General features: G+C 40.5%; 1 pseudogene across 1 annotated transcript in view; it reads right to left on the bottom strand.

Moving 5' to 3' along the window:
* Positions 1-15,873: 15,873 nt before the first annotated feature.
* The window catches only part of LOC143535846 (protein WHAT'S THIS FACTOR 9, mitochondrial-like), a 69,835-nt pseudogene continuing 59,681 nt past the window's right edge, over positions 15,874-26,027 (bottom strand). The window contains exon 2 of the transcript XR_013135781.1: positions 15,874-17,130. The product of XR_013135781.1 is annotated as a protein WHAT'S THIS FACTOR 9, mitochondrial-like (transcript). The remainder of the gene's footprint in view (positions 17,131-26,027) is intronic.

Genomic DNA, 26,027 nt, shown 5'->3' with positions numbered 1-26,027 from the left:
ATCCTTCACAAGAAAACCATACGGGTCAAATTTAATAGAGACTTGGTTGTCGGTTGTTAGGTGACGAACCGACATAAGATTTTTAATAATATTAGGGGCGAAAAGGACATTATTTAATTTTAGGGGTGGATAAGGTGGGTTAAGGGTTTGATTTCCTTGTTCGGTCACGGGAATAGTATTATCATCGCCCACAATAATGTTGCGTAAAATGCCATTATTAAAATAAGACATAAAGCTACCTGGATTGTTTGTCATGTGGTTAGATGCCCTAGTATCCATGAACCAAGGTTGCTCCGGTGGGTTGAGAGCCATTGTGTGAAGTGCTTGCTCAATGTCGGTAGGAGTATAACCCGTGGGATATGCTTGAGCGGCTTTTGCACCAAGAATGCCTTGACCCGAGGATGGTGGTTTGCTGAAGGTCGGGTATGGGCAAGGTGGGGAGGCAGCCCATTATTGCCATTGGGATTGTGACTGACCCATGTTGGGACAGTACCCAAGAAAGGGGGCCTAAGGAGTGTATGGCTGGGGAGAAAAAGAAGTTGCTTGTCCTTTGCCAAAGGAACCCCGCCCACGTCTCTGCCGTGCCTGCGACCGCGGTCCTTGGCCTCGTTCAGATGTCGGATCGGACCTGTAAGTGGGTCCATTGTCATGTTGTTGCGGATCAGACTTCGAGGCCGACGCTTAGAGAGCCGAACCCGTTGTTTGATAGGCTTGGAGAGCATGGCTGTTCATCTCAATTTCATCTTGACATAAGCGATAACGGGTTTCGTTGAAGTCCGGTAGAGGATTGGTGGAGCGTATGACTGTTGCAGTTGTCGGGTATTGTTCGGTTAACCCACCGAGAACTTGCAACACCAATTGAGTTTCCGAAAACGGCACCTCAACATTATGCAAATGATCAGCTATTATCTTTACCTCTTGACAATACGCAGCCATGTCTTTGAAGCTTTAGAGACGTGTATGTGTGAGCTTTGATTGGAGATGTAGTGCCCGAGTACTTTTGTTATCCTGAAAGAGGTTTTCCAAAGCAGTCCATGCATCATAGGCCGTGGTATTCTTCTTCATAATGGCCTGTACTAGGTCGATGGAGATCGTTCCATGTATCTACTGTAGGACAATGGCGTCAAGCCGTTTCTAGGAATCTTCGGTTGGAGGGGGTGCCGGATCTTTTTCTTTGTCCTTCGCCGGTAGTGTAGAGGAGGAGGAAGTTATCACCCGTGGTTCAAGGTGGTCAGCCATGAGATAGGCTGTGCAGTGGATTTTGAACAACTTGACCATGTTACATATTGGGCACTTTTGTTGTCCAAGGTGATCGGGATGAAGGTTTTGATGTTGGACACAGTTATGGTGGGATGTATTTTGGTCTCCATGATCGAAGGGAGAGGAGAGGAAGATGTAACAGAAGGGTGGAGGGAGGAGAGAGGAGGCACCGATGAAGAGAAGATCGGTTAGGGTTAGGAGATGAAGTTAGGCTAATGATACCATGATAGAAATTGTTTTCCTTGCCTTCCTCTCATTCATTATCTCCCTTATATAATAATTACAAAGTATTATCTCCTATATTAAGATAAGATTTACAAAGATTATGATAATATAATGACATATAATATAACTCTATTAGTTTTAATAAACAAAGCCTGTGCGCGAGCTTTACTAATCGAGATTAAGCAGGCTCACGAACCTAAATATCATTTTTAGTGAATTGAACTACTTTAGCAGATGGATCAAACTCGTCATATTTAGTTAACAGGTCAAAAGTACCAGTTTTAGTGAATGAGTCAAGCTTTTAATTAGATTAAATGGGCCACACTTATAGTTTTAGTAATCAATTTGTTTAAGTTTTATTTTTATTAATTTGAAATGGGTGGTGTATGACCAGACATAAGCCATTCTTGGGCTATAATAGCCCTATACGTGGCGCATAGCCCTGGGAATGGCTTGCATGTAGATCATACGTCTCATTCGTCGGCTATATTGGTAAATTATTTTTTTTCTTTTTTTAAACAATATATAATAAAAGAAATTATTTTACAGTAACAATTTATAAATATTATAAAAATTGTAAATAAACCTATTAACAATCTTATAAATAACAACTTATTAATATAATAAAAGTTTGTATTAATAACAAATTATCTTAGAATTTTGTAGTTGACCTTTTTGATTAGTTTATCTTTCAATTCTTCGTCAATAGGTTATTTGGAATAGAGTTCTCTTATGACTTATAAAATTCATCTGTTTATTAGGTGTGTGTTCTTGAACTATTTCCTTATATTCTTTATGCCCTAAAAAGGTTTTGATAAAAATAACAAACTTTTTTTATGGAACTTTAAGAAGGTTTTCTTTATAGTGTTTATACCTTCTAAGGAACATTAAAAGTTGTTTTCTTAAATGCAGAGAAAAAAAGGGTTCTATAATAGTATCATATATGAGATAATTAGGTCTCTGTTATGTAGATGTGGTGGAGGTTTTGTTGAATTTAGCCAAAGCTAATTTGGAGAATCAAACAAAATTTAGTTTTCTTTTCTTTTGTGGTACATACTGGTTCTTTGTAAGCTTTCAATAACAGTGATTGGCTGTTGCATAAGGTACTGGCTTTTGAAGCCGGAAGAAAACATAAAATCAGGAACTCAGGAAGAAAGGTAAAATGCAATGGAAGACACGGTTGAAGTGTACTGTGCAAATGACGGTTGGTCAAAACACAAGTGAACCATGGATGAATTGCAAGAGAGAAGACAAACTATCCAAATTCCCAATATATCGCTTGGGTTGATCGTTATGCATCATGTTTGTACATAAATGCCTGATGTTACTTTTTGTTCAATTATTGTTTGAAGTTTGTCTCTGTTAATGTGATTGTATATATATGTATGATATTGCATTCCATGCAGTTATTGTTTAAAATTAGTTTTGTTCAATAGATTTTCTACTTTTGTGGAGTTACCCCAATTACTTGCGAAGATCTTTGTTCATACTTATGTCACTATAACATTAAAACAAATCCATAAGGTACCGGTTAACATGTCAAAATACAATCATGCTTACACTCACTGTTTTTTACGACCTAAGTATCTCATCCATATCTTTCTTATGCTCATTCATGTTACTGAGTTGATGCATTCCCCACATTCCCACGTGTTGATTTTCCCGTCCACCGGACGGGTACGTTACTAGTTTTCATAGGTCAAATAATATTAGAAACTGCAATGAACGAATCGGCATATCATTAATTGGGCATTTCATCGGAAAAAAAAGGACAAAGCTTTAGATATGGTTAGAAACTGCAACGAACGAATCGGCATATCATTAAATATGGAACGAGTTAAAAATGGGTCAATTTTAACCGATTAACCGGTTAGTAAACGGTGTCTAACTAGTTACTAACCGGTCCATATCTAACCGGAATAACAGCTAGTTTATAACCGGGTTTAGATTTCAGCCGAGGAACCGGTTAATAACTGGTTTTTTGAAAACCGGTTGGTCAAACTGGTTAATAACCGGATAATGACGTTAAAAACATGTTGCAGTTGTTAGGACCGTTGCGAACGGTCATAAGACCGTTTTGACCATTTTTAACCCTTTTTACAGGTATAAATATGTATTAGGTGTGTTGGGTTGATTACACCACTTCCCGAGCTTTCAGAAACGAAAAAAAACCACAAAAACCAAACTCAAAATCCACTTCTAAAAGGCAAAAAAAAAAAAGGCTACACTGGAACAACTTGGTGTTTTAACAGTCAAGAAGATTGTCTCAACAAATCGAGATAAAAACCTTTGGTCTAATTTGCGAAATGTCGAACGGGATGTTTAAGGCTCGGTGCAAAAAATGTGGAAAATTTTACGCATAAGAGTCGAACTCCACTTTAAGGCTTCACCTCGAAAAACATTGTCAATCCGTGAAAAACAATCCGGCCCCGGAATCAAGCAAACTTACCTTAGGTGGTAAGTGTATGCCTTGTATGATTTATGTACAAATTTAACCTCAAAGGAACTCAATCGTCGAAACGTAGCATTTTAAGAAATCCTACGAGCACATTATATCTGGCTGTTCCGGCCGGTTTTGTAAATAAGTCTACAAATTAGTATCAGTATGAACTTGTTCAAGATGAATCTATTTTTGGTCGTAACATTCACGAATAAATGAATTTTTATGTCAATGTGCTTGGCTTTAGAACGCTTAACGGGATTTTTAACAATAGTAATACCATCATCATTATCACAAAAGATTGGAGTGTCAAGAAATTCCAAACCATAATCCAGCAATTGGTGTTGCATCCAGGCAACCTCTGAAAAACAGGCAGAAGCAGCAACATACTCAGCCTCAGTAGTGGATGTGGATACTGTTTGTTTTTTCTTTCATTGCCATGAAATGAGTCTATCACCCAAGAATTGACATCCAGCAGACGTAGATTTCTTGTTAATATCATCACCTCTATAATTGATGTCAGCAAAATCATATTAATCAAATTCTGAGTTTTTGGAATACCAAATTCCTAGCTTCGGTTTCCCTTTCAGATATCTAAATATACGTTTAACAGCAATTAAATGAGAAAGTTTACTATTAGCCTCGAAGCGCGCGCATTGATAGACTGCAAACATGACGTCGGGGTGACTAGCAGTGAGATACATTAGGGATCCGATCATTGATCGATAATACGTTTGATATACTAAATTCCCTTTAGGATTAACTGAAAGAAGTGGTCTTTCCGCCATAGGATTCGCCGCACTCTTAGAATCTTAGAATTCGAATGTCGCCAACATCTCCTCAATGTGTTTCCCTTGAGGGTAATAATTAAACTAGATAGACGATATGTGTAGTGATAGTTTATTGATACGTATAATTATTATACAGTTAGTCGTGCTCAGCTCAAGAAGGGAATAATCGTAAACGATGAACGCAACCGCATTGAGGTGAGTTTCTAGCCCCAGTTCCATGTTATGTTTTCGGGGTTGTGTGCATACTCGATGTGATAGTCAATACACTTATCTTAGGTGGTAAGTGTATGCCTTGTATGATTTATGTATGACGATTGCTTGACGGTGCGTGAACGATCTTCGGATATTGCATGTGTCGTCAAGTGTTAGTTAAAGGTATGATTGATATGTATGATGTATGAATGAAGTAAGCATGAATATGTATGATGTATGAACAATGTATGTATGAAATGTTGATGGTACGTGAACGCTCTTCGGAGATTGCACATATTGTCAAGGAAAGTATGTAAATGACAGGTATGTTATAGTAGCACGAATGTAGGGAACCGACCCTAATAATGTCGGCGAATGAAGGGAACCGACCCTAATAGTATCGGCGAATGTAGAGAACCGACCCTAATAATATCGGCGAACGTAGGGAACCGACCCTAATAATATCGGCGAAGGTTATAGGGCGGAATGCTCTTTAAAACGTATATGTATGAATGAAAGTATGTAAGTAAGTACGAAAGAAAGAATGAAAGTACGTATGTAAGTAAGTGTGTAAGAAGATATGAAGGTATGTACCTCCGGGTGCATATGCTAGTATGTGAATGTATTGTATGTCGTCTGATTAACTAGAACTCACTCAGCGTAGCTGAATTTTAGTATGCACGCAGGTGAGTAGAATGAGGCAACTTGCTTGAGGGGAAGCACATGGCATGGATTTGAAGACACTGGCATCTCAATGAAGTGTTATGTTATGATGTTTTAAAAGACAATGTTTTATGTTTAAATAATTTGAATGTCCATTAAGACAAGAAAGGATGGTTATGTAATATAATGGTTTGAATGTTTTAATATTCCGCGAATGTTTTTATTAACTCTGATATTATGAACTGCGTTTATGAGTAAATCCAACGTTAAAGTGAGGCACCGGTAACGGGGCCTTACAAGTTGGTATCAGAGCAAAGTTAGAGATTTAAGCATCCTACATGCTTATACTCGAACAGAGAATGAGATTAAAGTAAGAAAAGAAAGAAGATGCCAGTACGATAATGCCATGTGTCACTCAAGCAAGCTAAGTAAAGGTAAAGTATGTGATTAAATTCACAAGTAAAGTAGAATGATGAATAAATGTTTGCGTAGTAGCTAAATAAAGAATGTATGAATGCTAGCTTAATTGCTAGGGATAGGGTATGTGATGATATGAACTGTTTGATTGTCTAACTGTTATAAATAGAACTAGCACAATTACAATCATGAGAGGAAGTGTATAGGACACGGAAAGTAACGTGATCAGCTAATCACAGCTGGCCACTGTTATTACCTGTTAGCCTTACTATCCTTGCACTAAATGGTTCCTAATGTGATGACGTTTGTGTTTCCATATGGATGGCCGGAGCTAAGAAAGCTGCTGGAAAAGAAGGGCGTACAGGACGTCGTGGTAGGCCACGTGTTGCCCGAGAGCCGTCAGTAGAGGCCGCTACTAACAATGAAGGCAAAGGAAGTGCAGCCGGTGGGAATTCGAGTAACAACGAAGGGTATCAACTTGACCCTGCCGTTCAAGCTGCCATTGCTCAGGCGGGTAGCAGCTGCTGCGAAGAACTGAAACCCTGAAAAGTCTGCTGAGAAGTCGGGGGAAAAGAGTATGAAGGATGATGAGGAGGTGAAGGAGGAATCAAGTGTGGTTAAGTCGGTAAAGGTTGATGATAGGAAAAGGGGCCGTGGTGGATGCAACTATAAGTCTTTCAAAGGCTGTGATCCACCAAAGCTAACTGGCTTGGAAGACGCAATTTCTACTCTCCAATGGATAACTGCGATGGACAAAATTATCCGAATTAGAGAATGTCGTACCGACCAAGTTATGGGGTATGCTACCCAATCATTCGGTGAGGAGGCGATGTACTGGTGGGAGACAGTTGAGCAAAGGAAGAGTCAAAAAGAGATCAAGACCTTGAGATGGGACGATCTGAAGGAGTTAGTGATGAAACGATTCTGTGTTGTTGCAGAGGTAGAGAAGGTTGAGATGAAGTTCTTGAGTCTGAAGGCGGGTAAGATGACGCACCGAGAATACCTCACTGAATTCAACTGTCTGTCAAGGTTGGTGCCAGACATGGTGAACATCGAGGCCAAGCGGATCAAATGCTACCTCAGGGGACTGCCACAGAATGTTCGTGTCTTGGTCAAGGCTGGTAGACCAGGTACTTTTGATTCTGCTGTGGGGCTCACGGAAACGGTTTATGAGAACTTGACAGATGAGGTGGCTATGGATGAGAAGAAGGAGAAGAAGTGGGTCGCACCTTCCAAACGACCTGGTACTCAGATGTGGAACCCCAAGAACAAGCAACCGAGAGTGTGGGAGAAAGGTCATGTAGGACGTGCGGAAAGATGCAAGCTGGAGAGTGCAAGTGGGGCACTGGGTCTGAGGTGTGCCGCAAGTGTGGGAAGTCCCATGGTGGGGAGTGTAGATCAGGGTCAAATGCCTGCTACAAATGTGGTAAGATGGGGCACTTTGCTCAAGATAGCTATGTGAAGCCCGCGTGTTATAAGTGCGGACAGACAGGTCACTTGGCGAGGACTTGTACGAGTGGTGAAGCTGGAGGGAGTGAGAAGAAAGATGCTGATCAAGCGAGGCCGAGAACTAGAGCCTACATGCTGGCCAGGAACAAGCTAGACAGATCCCTAATGTTGTGACCGGTATGTTCCTAGTAAACGGTATTTCTGCTTCAGTATTATTTGATTCGGGTGCGAATAGAAGTTTTGTAGCTACGACATTTAGTAAACTAGCTAAAATGAAACGTTTCCGAGTGTCTGAAACCTTCATCGTAGAAACCGCTAGTGAGATCTCGGTGAAAGTAACGAAAATGGTTAAGGACTGTAAGATAGAATTAGAAGTACATGATTTCCCTGTTATCTTGTATGTCATGACCTTAGGAGGGTTCGATGTAGTTTTGGGAATGGATGGCAGTGCGGTGATGGTTTATGGTGATAAGGAAAGTTCAGGTCTTAACGTCATTTTGATGATAAAAGCCGAAGGGTTATTAAGACGAGGGTGTGGGGCCTACCTGGTGTATGTTGTCAACGCTACGGCCGAGACAAAAGAAATAAAAGATGTTCCTATAGTGCGCGATTACCCAGAAGTATTTCCTGAGGATTTTCCGGGGTTGCCACCGGAGCGAGAGATAGAATTCCATATAGACTTAGTACCAGGAGCCCAGCCCGTCGCGAAAGCGCCTTACCGTCTAGCGCCGTCTGAGATGAAAGAATTGATGTCCCAACTGCAAGAACTCCTCGACAAAGGTTTCATAAGACCAAGTGTTTCTCCTTGGGGCGCGCCAGTGTTGTTCGTGAAGAAGAAAGATGGAAGTATGAGAATGTGCATAGACTATCGCGAGTTGAACAAGCTTACGATAAAGAATAGATATCCTTTGCCAAGGATTGACGATCTGTTTGACCAACTGCAAGGGTCAAGTTGGTTCTCACGAATAGATCTCAGATCAGGCTATCATCAGTTGAAAGTGAAAGAGGCAGACATCCCTAAAACAGCGTTTCGGAGGCGGTATGGACACTACGAGTTCCTCGTAATGTCATTCGGTCTAACGAATGCTCCCGCAGCATTTATAGATATGATGAATAGGGTGTTTCGGTCCAATGTTGGATAAGTCGGTTATTGTCTTCATCGACGATATATTGATTTATTCCAAAAAAGAGTCTGATCATGCTGAGCATCTGCGAGAAGTATTGGAGACTCTGAAGAAAAAGAAGTTGTATGCTAAGTTTTCGAAATGCGCGTTCTGGTTGCGAGAAGTGCAATTTCTAGGTCACGTGATTAATCCTGAAGGGATTACCGTGGACCCGGCTAATATTGAAGCGATAACTAATTGGAAAACTCCACAGAATCCGACTGATATACGAAGCTTCCTAGGGTTAGCTGGCTACTATAGGAGATTCATCGAAGGTCTCTCCAAGATAGCCGCACCATTGACCGGCATGACCCGAAAGTCGATAGTATTCAGTTGGCGTAAGTTTCAAGAAGACGCTTTTCAGGAGTTAAAGAAGAGACTCACGCAAGCTCCTATCCTTGCTTTACCCGATGGTGACAAGGATTTGGTTGTTTGCACTGATGCTTCGCATCGTGGGTTAGGTTGTGTGTTGATGCAACGAGGAAAGGTGATAGGTTACGCGTCTAGACAGTTGAAAATCCATGAGAGTACTTACCCGACGCATGATTTAGAGCTAGCGGCAGTAGTGCACGCTCTTAAGATATGAAGGCATTACCTGTATGGTACTAAATGTACCATTTACACGGACCATAAGAGTTTAAAGTACTTCTTCGAACAGAAAGAGCTGAACATGAGACAGAGAAGATGGTTAGAACTGATAATGGATTACGACTGCGACATTAAGTACTACCCTGGTAAAGCTAATGTGGTCGCCGATGCGTTAAGCCATAAGAATGAGGAAGTCATTGCAACAGTGAAGTCATACCAATTGATTATGAATTCAAGTCTTTTTGAAGAAATCGTCAAAGTGCAAGCAGAAGTGCTGGTAGATGAAAGGCTAGTAAAGAAAGAAAGGATTTTCGGTCAGCAAGACGAGTTGATGGAAAACACGCATGGTGTTAAGACTAGGTTTGAACGCATGTGGATTCCACGCCATGGAGATCTCAGAGGTCGAATCTTAGATGAAGCTCATAAGTCAAGATATTTGATTCATCCAGGAGCTACGAAGATATACCAAGATTTGAAAAGAGACTATAGGTGGCTAGGAATGAAGAATGATGTGGTAGATTATGTCAGTAGGTGTTTAACTTGTTTACAAGTCAAGGCAGAGCATCAGAAGCCTTATGGGAAGAGGCAACCTTTAGAGATACCAGAATGAAAATGGGAACACATCACCATGGATTTCATAACTAAGCTACCTCGTACAGCTAAGCATCATGATACCATCTGGGTGGTTGTGGACCATTTGACCAAGAGTGCTCACTTTCTGCCCATACGAGAGGCTATCTCGTCAGAAACGTTAGCAAGCTTGTTCATTAAAGAGGTTGTATCTAAGCATGGGGTGCCACTGTCGATTGTGTCTGATAGAGATACACGGTTTACTTCGAGATTCTGGAAGAAGTTCCATGAAGCTATGGGAACAAGATTGAACATCCGTACGGCGTATCATCCTCAAACAGATGGATAGTCTAAAAGGACAATCCAAACCCTTGAGGATATGCTACGTGCTTGTGTTTTAGACTTTGGTGGAAGTTGGGATGATCATCTACATCTGGTAGAGTTCTCTTATAACAACAGCTACCATTCAAGTATTGGTATGCCACCATTCGAGATGTTATATGGAAGACGCTGTAGAACTCCACTATGTTGGGGAGAGATTGTTCAGAAGGAGATGGGAAGCCTAGAAATTGTGCAAGAAACCTCCTCAAGGTTTGATCAGATCAAAGCAAGAATGAAAGCTGCTCAAGAAAGACAGAAGTCGTATGCCAATAAGCGGCGATGACTGATTGAGTTTAAAGTTGGTGACAATGTGATGCTCAAGGTCTCTCCTTGGAAAGGAATTATTCGTTTTAGGAAGAGAGGAAAGTTGAGACCGAGGTACATTGGATCGTTTAAGATTTAAGATCGTGTGGGGGAAGTAGCTTATAAGCTGGATTTACCCGGTGAGTTAGAAGGAATTCATTCAACCTTTCATTTTTCTCATCTAAGGAAGTGTCTAGCTGATGGCACGTCTCACGTGCCATTGATGGATATTGAAGTTGATGAACAGCTGAACTACATTGAGCAACCGATAGGGATTATTGATCGCAAAGAGAAGCAACTTCGTCACAAGGTTATACCCTTGGTGAAAGTGATATGGAAGCATCGGAAAGGATCAGATGCCACTTGGGAAGCTGAGGATGAGATGCGCAAGTTTTACCCGAGTTTGTTTATGTAATATTTAGGTTTCAGGGACGAAACCTCTTTAAGGAGGGAAGACTTGTAACATCCTACTTTTGGTTATAATAATAAAAAAAATTTCGTCTATTTTATAGTGGGTCGTTATCGGTTTAGATAACTAGAAAATGAGTTGGGCTAGTGTTAGGTTAAATGGATATGGGTGATGGTCTTGGGTATGAAAGAAAGAAGGAAAAACCATGGGCTTAAGCCCATGATCCCTAAATATATAAACCATAATCACCATTTAATCCCTGATTTACACATATCCCTTACACCTCCCAAAAACACACACTTAATCTCTCTCTCTCTAGTCTCTCTCTAGCCGAAATCACCAAGGAAACCGATCCCGATCAAAGGTAATGATAGTATGATATTGTATGAGCTTAAAACCGTTAGATATAAACACGAAACGACGAGCCGACCCCGTTAGAACGTTTACGTCACAAGATCCGGGTGGAATCGGGTATAAACCGAACCTAAGATGAGCTTAGGGATCACTCTAGCTCAGATCTGGATCAAACGGGACGAAAAACAGTGAAAAACGAGTTAAAAATCGTTTTTCCGGCGAATTACCCTTGATTCGTGATAGTGATAGTTAAGGGAAAGGGCAACGAATTACCCTTGATTCGTGATAGTTAGTTCGTTAAAAGAAATAACCAATTAGAAAGTCCAATTCTCTACTTGGATTGGTTCTCTATATGGACTGGTTCGTTAAGGAGTCCAGTTAGTTAAAGGGTTCAATTCGTTATAGGAACTAGTTCGCTAAGATAAGCCAATTCGTTATGAACCAGTAACGAATTAGAAGTTTAACGGAATGACAATAACAGTCCCTGGACTTAGAAAAAAATGATTTAATTACAAAGAAGCCCTTGGACTTTAAGTAGCAAATATTTAATGATTCAAAATCCTAATGAAAAATGTGTTAAGACAGTTAATGAAGATAAAATTTTTCCAAGCTGACCTGGCAGCTTAACCCCAGCCAGGGGCTCTGACTCTTGGACCCCGCTAGGGGCTGTCGCCCCTGGAACCCCGCTAGGGGCTGTCGCCCCTGGAACCCCGCTGCCAGGGGCGCTGCCCCCGGACCCCCCGTTCGTTGAGGGTAATAATTAAACTAGAAAGACGATATGTGTAGTGATAGTTTATTGATACGTATAATTATTATACAGTTAGTCGTGCTCAGCTCAAGAAGGGAATAACCGTAAACGGTGAACGCAACCGCATTGAGGTGAGTTTCTAGCCCCACTTCCTTGTTATGTTTTCGGGGCTGTGTGCATACTCGATGTGATAGTCAATACACTTACCTTAGGTGGTAAGTGTATGCCTTGTATGATTTATGTATGACGATTGCTTGACGGTGTGTGAATGATCTTCGGATATTGCATGTGTCGTCAAGTGTTAGTTAAAGGTATGATTGATATGTATGATGTATGAATGACGTATGCATGAAAATGTATGATGTATGAACAATGTATGTATGAAATGTTGATGGTACGTGAACGCTCTTCGGAGATTGCACATATTGTCAAGGAAAGTATGTAAATGACAGATATGTTATAGTAGCACGAATGTAGGGAACCGACCCTAATAATGTCGGCGAATGAAGGGAACCGACCCTAATAGTATCGGCGAATGTAGGGAACCGACCCTAATAATATCGGCGAACGTAGGGAACCGACCCTAATAATATCGGCGAAGGTTATAGGGCGGAATGCTCTTTAAAACGTATATGTATGAATGAAAGTATGTAAGTAAGTACGAAAGAAATAATGAAAGTACGCATGTAAGTAAGTATGTAAGAAGATATGAAGGTATGTACCTTCGGGTGCATATGCTAATATGTGAATGTATTGTATGTCGTCTGATTAACTAGAACTCACTCAGCGTAGCTGACTTTTAGTATGCACGCAGGTGAGTAGAATGAGGCAACTTGCTTGAGGGGAAGCACATGGCATGGATTTGAAGACACTGGCATCTCAATAAAGTGTTATGTTATGATGTTTTAAAAGACAATGTTTTATGTTTAAATAATTTGAATGTCCATTAAGACAAGAAATGATGGTTATGTAATATAATGGTTTGAATGTTTTAATATTCCGCGAATGTTTTTATTAACTCTGATATTATGAACTGCGTTTATGAGTAAATCCAACGTTAAAGTGAGGCACCGGTAACGGGGCCTTACACGATTGTTAAAAAATGTGGAAAAAGGCTGAAAAGAATTAGTTTTAGATTTCGAAAACTTAAAAATCGGTGTTAACTTAACAACCGACGTTTGGTCGGCTCCACATGGTATATTATTTTCGTATCTTTGCGTTACCGCGCATTGGGTTAATCCCGAAACTTGGCAAATGATGAATCGTACAATCGTGTTTGAGTTATTTAGCTATCCTCACACCGCCCAAAACTAGTTTTATATCTTAGATGGAGCTATTAAAACATATAAATTACAAGACAAGCTTCTTTCCATATCTTTCGATAACGTGTCAAATAATGTCGCAACAGTTGAAAAACTAAAACTAAAATACCAACCTATTTGTGACGGTGCTTTTTTTTCATATTTGATATGTTGCAAATATTATTAACTTGGTTGTGCAAGACGGTTTAAAAGTTAAGCAAATAAAAAAAGTTAACTGAACGTTTTAGAATAATGTTAACCGAAATTTTTAGAACTAGTTAGCAAAGATATACAAGATATTTGCAATTGTGTACCGAAACGAATTCCATAACTTTATGTCCGTATTTAGTTGTACCTACTAGGTGGAATTCAACTTGGTTAATGCTTGATAGCAGGTTAAGATAAAGACAAAGACCGAATTTGGAATTATTTCATGACAATCTTTCTATTAAACAAAAAGTTATGGCATTTTCGTCGAAGGGTTGGGATACGATTACAAAGTTAAGCGATTTGCTTAAAGTTTTTAAAAATGCAAAACACTTATTTGTCCGAGAGTTTATTACCCGATGAGTCCATTGGTTCTTCACCAAATTTGTTAGATTGTGTCAAACTAAATGATTTTGAATATGCCGATCCAATGCAACGATTATATGATAACTCAAATGATATTAAAATTGAGAAAATATTTTGATGAATTGCCGACAGTTTTGCTTGTGGTTGAACCCGATTTTAATCATTACCGGGGTTGAAACTTTAATCGAAAAAATTGTTTTGGCTTTGGATTTGCATTTAGATTACCATAATTATGCATCAAAACAAGTGAGAAAATTTAAAACTTATTTAGAAACATGTATAAATTTTATGCTTTTAAATTTGGTTCGACATAGAGATTTCGACAATCAATGGGTTTTGGAGAAAGCTCATCATCGACATCAAGTGACCCAAACATAAGTTTGTTTAATCATATAAGAAACAATAAAATTAAAAAAGCTCGTGGTAGCGCACCAAATAGCAAGCTAAGCTGGTATGATGCAACCGATTTTATGGTCACGACAGATGATTTTGAAACTTTGATATTTTCGGTTGGTGGAAGCAAATGGAACCCCAATTCCCTATGCTTTCCGCCATGGCCTGGGATTTACTTACCGTTCAATGTTCTACGGTAAGTTCGGAAAGTGCTTTTTCTTTAAGTGGTAGGATTTTATCGATACGAAGGACGAGGCAAACACTGGAATCGTTGGAAATGTGCATTTGCTTAAAAGACCACTTGGATGCGGCGGACCGTATCCAACATACATCTAATCTTGAAGGGAAGCTTGATGTTAAAGAAAAACTACGCGAAGAAGAAGTAGAAACGGTTGTCACACAACCACTAACCGAGCAAGAACAAATATATGATGATTCGGTGCGATCGAGTAGTCTCGAATCGGATCGCGAAGGCCTGTTTAATGTAGACGACATGGATAACGAAGAATAAAAAACGATGAAGCTGAAGCCCGAAAGGAAGAATAAACAATAAATGGAGAGAATAAACGAGCGAATTCCATGTCACGACAATTAAAAACGTTTAACAATGATTATGAAAATGTGTTAAAAATCAATAAAAAACAAGTGTTTTTAGTGTTTTTTTTTCTGATTTTTCTAGTTTTTTGTTTTTATTTTTCCAGCTTTTTTCTATTTTTTCGACTTTTTTCAAAAAAAAACGGTTTTTAACCGGTTATCAGTCAACTGATTATCGGTTAACCGGTTCGAGTATTAACCGAACCCAGTTATGCCGGTTAGGGTTTTTCAGGTGAATGATCATGTACTACCTGACCCGATTAACATGTCTACCCGGTTAATTCCCGCCAAAAAAAAAAAAAAAAAAAACGGTTAGCAAATTAACTGATTAACGGTTAACTGGAATGTGCACCTCTACCTGGAAAAGCAACACAAAAGATTGGCAAATGCAGAAAATTTGTAGAATCGTTGATTTTTTTTCTTCTTATTTTTCAAAACAAATTAACCTAAATTTATTTGAAGATGATAACTTGGATGACTTGAAGGAAGAAAGGATTACCCTCCAAAAAAGGATCTTCAAAAGAATGAGACATAAAAAGGGTTGATAAGGAAAATAAAAAAGAAACAAAAACTACGAGGTTTAAAACATGGTCAATTAATTCAATGGAAATGGATATATCATTGTTAATTTCAACCGCATAACAAGTTCACATTCACCATTCAAAAAACTAGAGCATTTTATAAAAATACCAGCATACATTGCATAAAGAATACTGTGAATCGCTCGACGGGCTCAATAAAGTAGGTAAACTCTAGCCACAACAGCCGTTCGTGGGAGCGAAAAACACCCACTGGAAACGCTCTAACATCATATCCAAAAATTATAAAGAGAAATAAAATCAAATTAAATACATTAGAACATCAGAATAAAAACATAGCCTTGAAGTCAAGATTCTCACTCCAAATGGCCCCCCTTTATATTTTGTGCTAATGACAATGGCACATTTAAAAAAAAAAGTGTTGAAACCTTTTTCAGAAAATGGGAATAGTAATCCACACTCACAGCAATAAACAATAACCTGACCCGCCCCACCCCACTCAGCTTCAAAGTTTCCATTTTGACCCGTTATCCAACCTGTATAACCGGCCTATTTTGACCTCTAATCATTAACCTCCTTTAGCATAACCACCCACTCGCTTATTAACGCCGTTAACCTCTTCGATTTCACTTTCTGATTCATAAGGTGAAGATACCGATACCGAATCCCCATCAACAAACCCCTTTCGACTAACATATCCTTCTTAAAACTCTCCCTCAAGATCACAGTTTGTGTCCGAATCTTATTCGAAACATAAAAGATCCCGGGATGATGCACCAAAGCCCGTTTAAACCGAGGCCCGAACCCCAAATAATCCCCTAACATCAACAAATTCTCCTTTTCAGTCTTTTTTGATATAAAAAGATGCATTAATTCATGCAAAACCGCCACTGTATACTTCTCGGCTTGATCAGTATTTGGTGATAAGAAGAATCCATCTTCATACGGTGATATGTAAGGCAGATTCTGCCATTCATGCATCCAGATTCTCACTTTCTTTTCCAAATCAAAACCTTTTGGTAAATTAATCGGAAACTTAATCGGAATTCCCTTTTTACCCGCACTGTTTTTCTGCAGATCCGAGGCTGCAAGATTGTCTCGCCACATCACCAGCTCTAAACCAAACATGTTTGAATTCATGTTACAGATCTGAAAATAATCAGGGAAGTCGGGAAGTAATGTGAGGATAAAATCATGTGGCAAACCGAGGTCGAAGAGTAATAAACCAATAATGTTTTAAGGGAAGTTTTCCCAGACGTGTGAGCATTAATAATTTTGTTAATCGCTCGGCTACATCTTTTTTGTAACTGGTCGAGTAAAGAATCTTGGATTCGTCGTTGTGAATGGTGATCGCTTGCAGGGTGAGTTTGACGTGAGGGAGGGATGATGGTTTTGATGGTTGAAAGATTTGAAACACGGAAGGGTATTTTTGGAAGAAATTAAGAGCGGTGGTCGGAAGGTTAAAAGTGGTTTTGTAAGCGGATATGGTTGAAAGGGGGGATGGTTTTAGAGGGTTGTGAAATGATTAAGTTTTTGAGTGAAATGATTTGTTTTAGGTTTTTTTCTTTTTCGACTGCGAAGTCGAGGTATGGGTCTCGGACCCATTTGACTCGAGCGTCGACAAATGTGCGAACGGGTTGCCCATAAAAACGAATGTAAAAGTGGTTGTTTAGGATGGCGGATCGGGTAAATAGTGCCATTTGAGATACCCTTACCAAAATGTCTGGTAGTTGTCATGAAACACAGGCTGAGAAATCATCAAAACTATACAATGTTCCTGCAAAGTTAAGATTATAAAACATTAATACAGGCACATAATCATCTGCTATAACAAACCCTATTAAGGTAAACTTTGAAGAACAGGTCAGAACCGATCATTAATAATACGAGTTTGGTTGGGCAATATGGCCAAAAAAAAATTTCCTTTTTAATCTATTGCAAAAGGGTGAAACGAATGATGTAGTGAATGGAGTACGATAAATGTACAAGTCACAAATGAAAGACAAACTCAATGTTAGCGGTTAATTAATAGTCACACTACTCAAACCAACCACAGAAATTGTTCTCCAAAAGTAGACATGTAAATGAACCGAATGTTCAATGAACCGTTTAATGGGAGCTTTGTTTGTGTCCGTGAACAGAATATTCATCGAACGAACACGAACGGAATTTTTTGTACAATCACTTGAACAAATGAACATGAACACATATCTCACTCGTTCATTTATGTTTGTGAGCGTTCGTTTATTTATATTTGTTCGCTTATCTGTGTGCGTTCTTTTACGTTTATTTATGTTTGTTAGTTTGCGTTTGTTCGTTTACCGTCATCGATGTATTCAATTAAATACTTAGGCCCATTACAATGTAGCCTAGTTTTAATAACGTTTTAGGCCCATCACATTGATGTTTGCATTACTTTTAATTCATTTTAGCTCGTTATGTTCATTCGTTAATGTTATTGAACCATTCGTTTATACAACATACTGTTAACAAACATACACAAACACATTCATTTTTTTAACGAAAACGAACCAAAAAAAAACCCTGTTTGGTTGAAGTTAAATAAACTAAAATGAGCATGCTCCGTTCTTGTTCGTTTACAGGCCCACCAAAAGTTCAAAATGCAAAATTCAGATTTTATACAACTTATTAAAAAGACCTAATCTAACATACACAACGATCTCAAGCTTTTCCTGTTGACCAAGAGAATCCGTTAGGGAAATCTCAAAGGGCCCACCAATACCCTGCTAACTAAGTAAAGCGATATGATCCCGAGTTGAAGATTGCGGTTGTGCATGTCAATAAGCTTCTCATGAAATGCCATTGACAGCAAATCAATGCTCAAGAAATTGATTCCAACTGTTGGGATATATGCAGAAACCGAAACTGAAACAGCAGCAAACTCCTTAAAAAAGAGTGAACGTTGAAGGCAGGTCCATAACGATCGTGATTTGGATACATTTCAAGACAATAGCAGCAGAAATGCTAAAATGCAAAAAGGAACACATTTCTAGACAATTGGGTCAACTTATATAAGTTATTTTTAATACAATCAACAGAATAAGTTCAAACCCTAAGTCCCTAATAGTTTCGATTGACACAGCCATATGAATTGTAAAAAGCAATAAAAAATTGAAACCTGTAGCAGCGGATAGCAGGAAAGATATCACGCAGCGGCATCTGTTTGTTTTCAGTGACAAGAGACCAGGGTTTTGGTCTCGCCAGTTACCTGTGCGTTAATGTATGTGTAAAAGGTTTAACAACTTTAGATTCTTAACTTATTCAAACTAGGATATTAAATACACAACCATAAATTTTCATAAACAAAATATTAGAGAGTAACATTGTTTACATAAAAGTTAATAGTTATACAAACTTGTATATATTGTTAAAAAACGAGCAATATTGAGGTACGGTCTGATCTCGAGGGGTGGAAGGAGAAGATCATAAAAGTCCAAGGGGTATTTATGCTTACTTGGAGAATAAGTTTAAGTTTATTTGTTTTATTAGTTTTTGGATAAAGTTGTTTTCGTTTGAAAGTCAAATTCAACAATTTGTGTTGGTTTATGTGACAATCGTCAATTTCAGGTTAACTCCGTTAACTCAACTCCGTTAATTCAAACTTTAAGATCGTTAAATCTATAACGCACACTTCATTACATTTAAACTAGGGTTTAAATGACGCTTAACACTTACTACATGTGTAGTCCTTTCGGGATTTGCACCGAAACGCAAACAAGTTGACGCAAACGATTGATAAATGAACGAAAAACGTCAAAACAATAATTATGTGATAATTATGTATTAGATATATGTGTGTTACTTGATTATGTTATGTGGAATGTTAAACAAGAAACAAGAACCAATTAGTTAGGCTAGAGATGTAACACTTGGAAGTAGAGGGACTAGAGTGTAACTTGTATAATTATAAATATAACCTTAACTACAAACCCTAACTTATTTTCTTTTCTTTTCCCCCACACCACAAACCCCGATCGGCCCTCCCTTTGTTCTCCACGGCTGCCGTCCACAAGAACACACACATATACACATCAAATCAAGTGATTAATCCAAGAACTAGGTGCTAGGAAGGTATAATTGATCATCCTTTACCTTCTTGTTGTTTAATTTTGATGTTTAATGGGTTAAGTACAAACCCTAGGCAGTCGATTTTGTTCATGTATATGGTTAATATGATTGTTGTTATTTGGATAATGAATTGATAACTAGATTGATGTTGTTGCATGATTCATTGTTGTCTTTGATTTGAGTTAAAACACAAACCCTAATCTTGTATGTATGGTGTAATTGAGATGCATGGATAGTAGTATTAGTGTCTAGCATGTTATATGATTTATTTGTGATCCATGGCTAGTGAAATTGTTAAGTTTTGATGTGAACAGAATCTGGGCAGAATGTGTATACGATGTTTAAATGACTGTAACGAAGTGTAAACGTGAAAATTGGTTGAGATTGTGGATACTGCAGTAAACTAGGTTGCGTCTAGTTTCCATGAAGTATAAGTTTGTAATTTTTGGACAAGTAGAAGTGTACTTTTATTATTTTACAAAAACGTGGTGCAAAGCTGAGCTGTTAGACCTGCTGTTATGTTAAGTTGTAAATGTTATATCTCATGAACCACGAGGCCAATTGGGTTGGTTCCACTTCTGGAAGTTGACTCATTGAGTTAGGAACCAAACCCAAGTGGTCTTGCATTTATTGGATTTTTCGTTTAACGGGAATTGCAAATAACATTCTGTTGCGCATGAATCTGACTGATATGAGTTTGCTGTAATGTTTTGGTCATTATAAGAAAAATATGTGGAATAAAAATAAGATAAAATATGTTCTGGAAACCTAAGATATGTATGCTTCTGTGGTGATTTTTGGTGAATTAATTGAGACGTTATGATCGGTGAAATAGTACAATCTTTCAAGTAGAAATTCTGTCATAATGAAACTAACTGCTGAGTTGTGTAAAAATGCATGAAATATGATAGTTTTTATATATTTGTTATGTTTTGACCAAAATACCCTTGCGGGGAATAGTTGCTAATTGATTGCCATGAATTGACCAAATTGCCCTTATGGGGAATAATGGTTAGTTAATTTTTGTTTGTTGACCAAAATGCCCTTACGGGGATAATTGCTAGTAAAGTATGTTATTAGTACGTGACACGAAAGTAATTGCTCACTCATGTATCGTATCACAATTGTACTTGTTTAAGTCACACACGATTCACAAACGAAACACGAAATCTGTTACGTGCATAGGTATTATGTGCCGAGTCTAGAGACTCGTTAAACGTACCGATACTTAGAAAATCTCTTTGTTATTTAGAACGCTAGAGAGTTTCTACGACGCGCATCACTTGGTGATCTATATCGGGATATTCTTCGCAAACAGTGAGTTTCACTTACCCCGCTCTTTGAACTGTTTTCAAACGTTTTTCACTTGGGGGAGATAACATACTCCGATAAACGCATTTTCTGAGATAAACGCATATTTAAGATTTTGTTATAAATTATATATCACTTGTAAAGGCTAAGCGGCAAACGTAACATTTGAAGTCCCACACATCGAACCGGTTAATATTTGGAATAGCGAGTCACTGTTGAGTAGTACTACTGGGTTTGACAAACCCCACCCGACGCTAAGCTCAACTGGAGGTTGAGTGGGTGTAATTTTGGCTAACACTTACCATGGTCTGGGTTGACCTGGTGACAGGCACTTGATAAACAGTCAGCTTCGGTCTCGAACCACTTAGCGATACTTGTTGTATAGATTAGCTACCTATCGATATATAATTTGACGTAACACTATCTGGTAATGCAAAACACTTAAACGCCGTAACGTGGTTACGCAACACTTAAACGCCGTAACGTGGTTACGCAACACTTAAACGCCGTAACGTGGTTACGCAACACTTAAACGCCGTAACGTGGTTACGCAACACTGAAACGCCGTAACGAGGTTACGCAAAACGCTAAACGATTTATCTTATATAACTTGTGAACTCACCAACCTTGTGTTGACACTTTTAGTATGTTATTCTCAGGTAGCCGAGGCGGGCGCGCGGTTTAGGAGCATGCATTAAATGAAAACACTTTTATTCTGCAAACTTATTTTTAACAGTTATCTTTGGTTTTAAGTCGTCCTGCGTGACGCAGCTTTTGAATTAAGGTTTTTACGCTTCCGCAATTAATTGCATTTAAACGTTTTTATGGTTTGATTATAACTGATGATTCCGATCCTGCCAGTTCACACCCTCTGACGGTAAAACTCCGTTAGTGGATTTTGAGGGTGTGACAGATTGGTATAAGAGCCATTGGTTATAGCGAACTAGAAGCTGCATGCATACTAGACTATAACCGCGACGACCCATTAGTTATAATGATACGCACTGCATAGGTTTGTGTAGTCTGGTAATCTTATCTCTTTATCTCTTTCACTCATACGCGCGCATACACGGCTTACCTGTAGGAATGTCGACGCTACCCTCATCATCATCCGATTCGATGACGCATGCTCACGGGAAGGAACCTCAGTTACCTACCGCCTCGCCACCCCGCGTAGTCCCGGAACTCGAAGCTCCCGCACCGAAGAGGTACTGCCTATCCGGAGGCATTTACGAAAACGACGTTAGCTGGGATTGGTACCCTAACATGATCAGACGTATGGTCTATCGCGAACAAGTTTCCCCGTTACCTCACCCGAACCACCCTGCTTATCCCAACACCCTACCACCCATAACCGAACCTGTAGAGCGAGTTCTCGCAGCTGTCGTTTCTTGTTTGGAGCGTGATGTGGGTTACATGCGCTGCACGAGAGAGAACGTTTCCAGACTGTTTAAAGACGGAACTGAGACAAAGGAGGAGATTGCCCGCATGGCAGCGGCAATGAAAGAAATGCAAGAGGCCAGTGATCAACAGATGAAGGTTATGATGAAGATGCAAGCCGAGATGATAGACTTACAAGAGCAACTCCAAGAAGCAAGGACCCGAACTGAGATAGCGTTAGAGCGTTGCGATGTCTTACAAATGCAACTTGCTCAGAACGCAGCCGAGCCTGATTCGGAGCCTGAGGCCGAACCTGAAGAAGATCCCGAAGAGGAGCCTGAAGAAGATCCCGAGGAAGATCCCGAGGAGGAACCCGAAGAGGAACCGGAGGAAGAACCGGCTGAGCCAGAGGCACACTCAGAGGTGTCCCCAGACGATGTGCAGATGTGCAAATTCTTGGATTGGAACTGGCTAACGCGATGAACTGGGAGGAGTTCAAGAACATGATGCGAGAGGAGTACTGTCCGAGAGAGGAGATGTCGAAGTTGGAGTCAGAATTTTGGTCGTTGAAGATAGTGGGTTCGGAAATCGAAGCCTACACTACTCGTTCGCACGAGTTGGCTGTGATGTGTCCGCGGATGGTGGATCCGCCGAGCAAGAGGATAGAAATGTACATTGATGGTTTAGCACCGCAAATTCAGGGCATGGTGACGTCTTCCAGACCAGCCACGATCCAACAAGCGATCCGTTTAGCTCACAAACTGACGGATCAGGCTGTGACCCAAGGTGCGTTACCACCTAGGGGTTCGACCACTAAAGCCCGTGACAACCCGAGTAATGACCACGTCAGCAACAGTAACAGCAACAGCAACCCGAACAGCGGGAAGAGAAAGTTTGACAACACCAGATCTTCATCCTCGAACCTCCCACCGCAACACAACTACCGTAAGCCCAAATTTACTCGGAGCTTTGACACTCAGAATCACAACAACAACACCAACCACAACGGTAGCGGGCAGGTTTCGAGCGGATATGCTGGGAAATATCCAAAGTGCAACAGGTGCAACTTTCATCATGTTGGCCAGTGTGACCGTGTCAAGTGTCAAAGATGCGGAAAGATAGGTCACCAAGCGAAAGAATGTAGAGGAGACCTTGCGGCAAAGGGTGCTCCTAAGCCACCGATGACAACTAAGGGATGCTTTGAATGTGGGCAGGAAGGTCATTTCCGGAAGGATTGCCCCAAGCTGAAACAGAATGACAATAACGGGGGTAATGGAAGTGGCAGTAATGGTGGAGGCAATGGCAAAGGAAGAGCGTTTGTGATTGGATCGGGTCAAGCCCGCAATGATCCGCATGTGGTGTCTGGTAAGTTCCCTGTAAACGATTGTTTTGCTTCTGTTTTATTTGACACTGGAGCTGATAGGAGTTTTGTGTCGAAAGCCTTTAGCCAACTTTTAGACCTTACTCCAACCCCGTTAGACGCTAAGTTTCCTGTCGAATTAGCTAACGGTAAAACTGTAGTAACAACTCATATACTTGCGGGATGTAAGTTGAAACTGTCAGGTCATGTCTTTGACATCGACCTTATTCCTTTTACGCTTAGTAGTTTCGATGTCGTTGTCGGCATGGACTGGTTATCCGAGAACCGAGCGGAGATTATATGCCATGATAAGATAGTCCATATTACCACCCCTTCCGGCGAGATCATTTCGGTCCGAGGCGAGAGAAGCGGCATGACCACCAGCGTCATTACCCTTATGAAGGCACAGAAGTATCTACGAAAGGGTCATCCGGCAATTTTGGCGCAGATTGTTGAGAAACCCGCGGAGGAGAAACGAATTGAAGACATACCGGTTGTGCGAGACTTTCCGGAAGTTTTCCCAGAGGATTTGCCCGGACTCCCTCCTATTCGTTAAGTCGAATTCCAAATCGAGTTGACACCCGGTGCAGCACCCATAGCACGAGCCCCGTATCGGCTCGCACCGGCGGAACTTCAGGAGTTGTCCACTCAGTTGCAAGATTTGTTGGATAAGGGTTTTATCCGACCTAGCTCATCGCCATGGGGAGCCCCTGTCTTGTTTGTCCGAAAGAAAGACGGGACTTTCCGAATGTGCATCGACTACCGGGAGTTGAACAAGGTGACGGTCAAGAACCGTTATCCTTTACCCCGAATTGATGATTTGTTTGACTAGCTTCAAGGATCGAGTTACTACTAGAAGATTGATCTACGATCCGGTTACCACCAGCTGAGAGTGCGCGAAGAAGATATCTCAAAGACGGCTTTCAGAACACGGTATGGTCACTACGAGTTTTCGGTTATGCCTTTTGGCCTAACCAACGCGCCAGCCGTATTTATGGATCTCATGAATCGAGTATGCAAGGCGTACCTCGACAAGTTCGTGATTGTTTTCATCGATGATATTCTCGTCTACTCCAAGAACGAGACTGACCACGAAGAGCACCTAAGGGTAATTCTGGAACTATTGAAGAAGGAACAACTGTATGCTAAACTCTCGAAATGTGAATTTTGGCTTCGCGAGGTTCACTTTTTAGGACATGTGATCAACGAGAATGGTATCCATGTCGATCCCGGTAAGGTAGAGGCCATCAAAAACTGGGAAGCACCTAAGACTCCGACTGAGGTGCGACAATTCCTAGGACTGGCCGGCTACTACCGGCGTTTCATCGAGGGATTTTCAAAAATTGCTCAACCCCTCACCGCTATGACCCACAAGGGCACTAAGTACAACTGGGGTGACGCGCAAGAATCCGCTTTTCAACTGTTGAAAACCAAGCTTTGTAGCGCCCCTATTTTAGCCCTCCCCGAGGGAACGGAAAATTTTGAGGTACACTGTGACGCATCTATACAAGGTCTCGGTTGTGTGCTGATGCAACTCGAGAAGGTTATAGCCTACGCCTCTCGACAACTACGGATTCACGAGAAGAACTACACGACCCATGATTTGGAACTCGGAGCTGTGGTGTTTGCTCTTAAGATATGGAGGCATTACTTGTACGGTACCAAGTTTACCATTTACACCGACCACAAGAGTCTCCAACATATCTACGATCAGAAGGAGCTGAACATGCGACAGCGTCGTTGGGTCGAGTTGCTTAAAGATTACGATTGTGCCATCAAGTACCACCCTGGCAAGGCCAATGTGGTGGCCGACGCCCTCAGCAGAAAAGAAACAGATAAACCCAGACGGGTGAGAGCATTGCAACTCACGATTCATGCCAGCTTACCCGATCAGATTCGCGATGCGCAACTTGAAGCTTTGAAAGATGAAAATCTCCCATCGGAACTCATGCGGGGCATGAACAAGCAACTTGAAACCAGATCGGACGGGGTCCGATATTTTGAGAACCGGATTTGGGTTCCACGATACGGAGAGTTGAGAACTCTAGTGATGGACGAAGCTCATAAGTCCCAATATTCTATCCACCCTGGCTCAGATAAAATGTATCATGATTTAAAGGCACTTTACTGGTGGCCGAACATGAAAGCCGACATTGCCACCTACGTGAGCAAATGCTTGACTTGTGCCAGAGTCAAGATAGAATACCAGAAACCATCTGGTCTACTGCAACAACCGGAACTCCCAATGTGGAAATGGGAGCACATCTCAATGGACTTTATTACGGGTTTGCCTAAGACACCGACGGGATGCGATACCATCTGGGTGATCGTTGACCGGTTGACTAAATCGGCACGCTTCCTAGCAATTAAGGAAACGGACAAAATGGAAAGACTGACTCGCGTATACATGAAAGAAGTGGTGTCTAGACACGGAGTGCCTGTCTCGATCATTTCCGATCGAGATTCTCGTTTCACCTCGCACTTTTGGAAGTCGCTGCAAAGCGCACTGGGCACCCGTCTCGATATGAGTACAA

Source organism: Bidens hawaiensis, unplaced genomic scaffold (genome assembly GCF_021521415.1).
Source record: "Bidens hawaiensis isolate Kalapana, Puna unplaced genomic scaffold, B.hawaiensis_p1.1 tig00010668_1, whole genome shotgun sequence".
NCBI classification, from domain to species: Eukaryota; Viridiplantae; Streptophyta; class Magnoliopsida; order Asterales; family Asteraceae; genus Bidens; species Bidens hawaiensis.
This window is presented reverse-complemented; position numbering and strand designations above follow the sequence as displayed.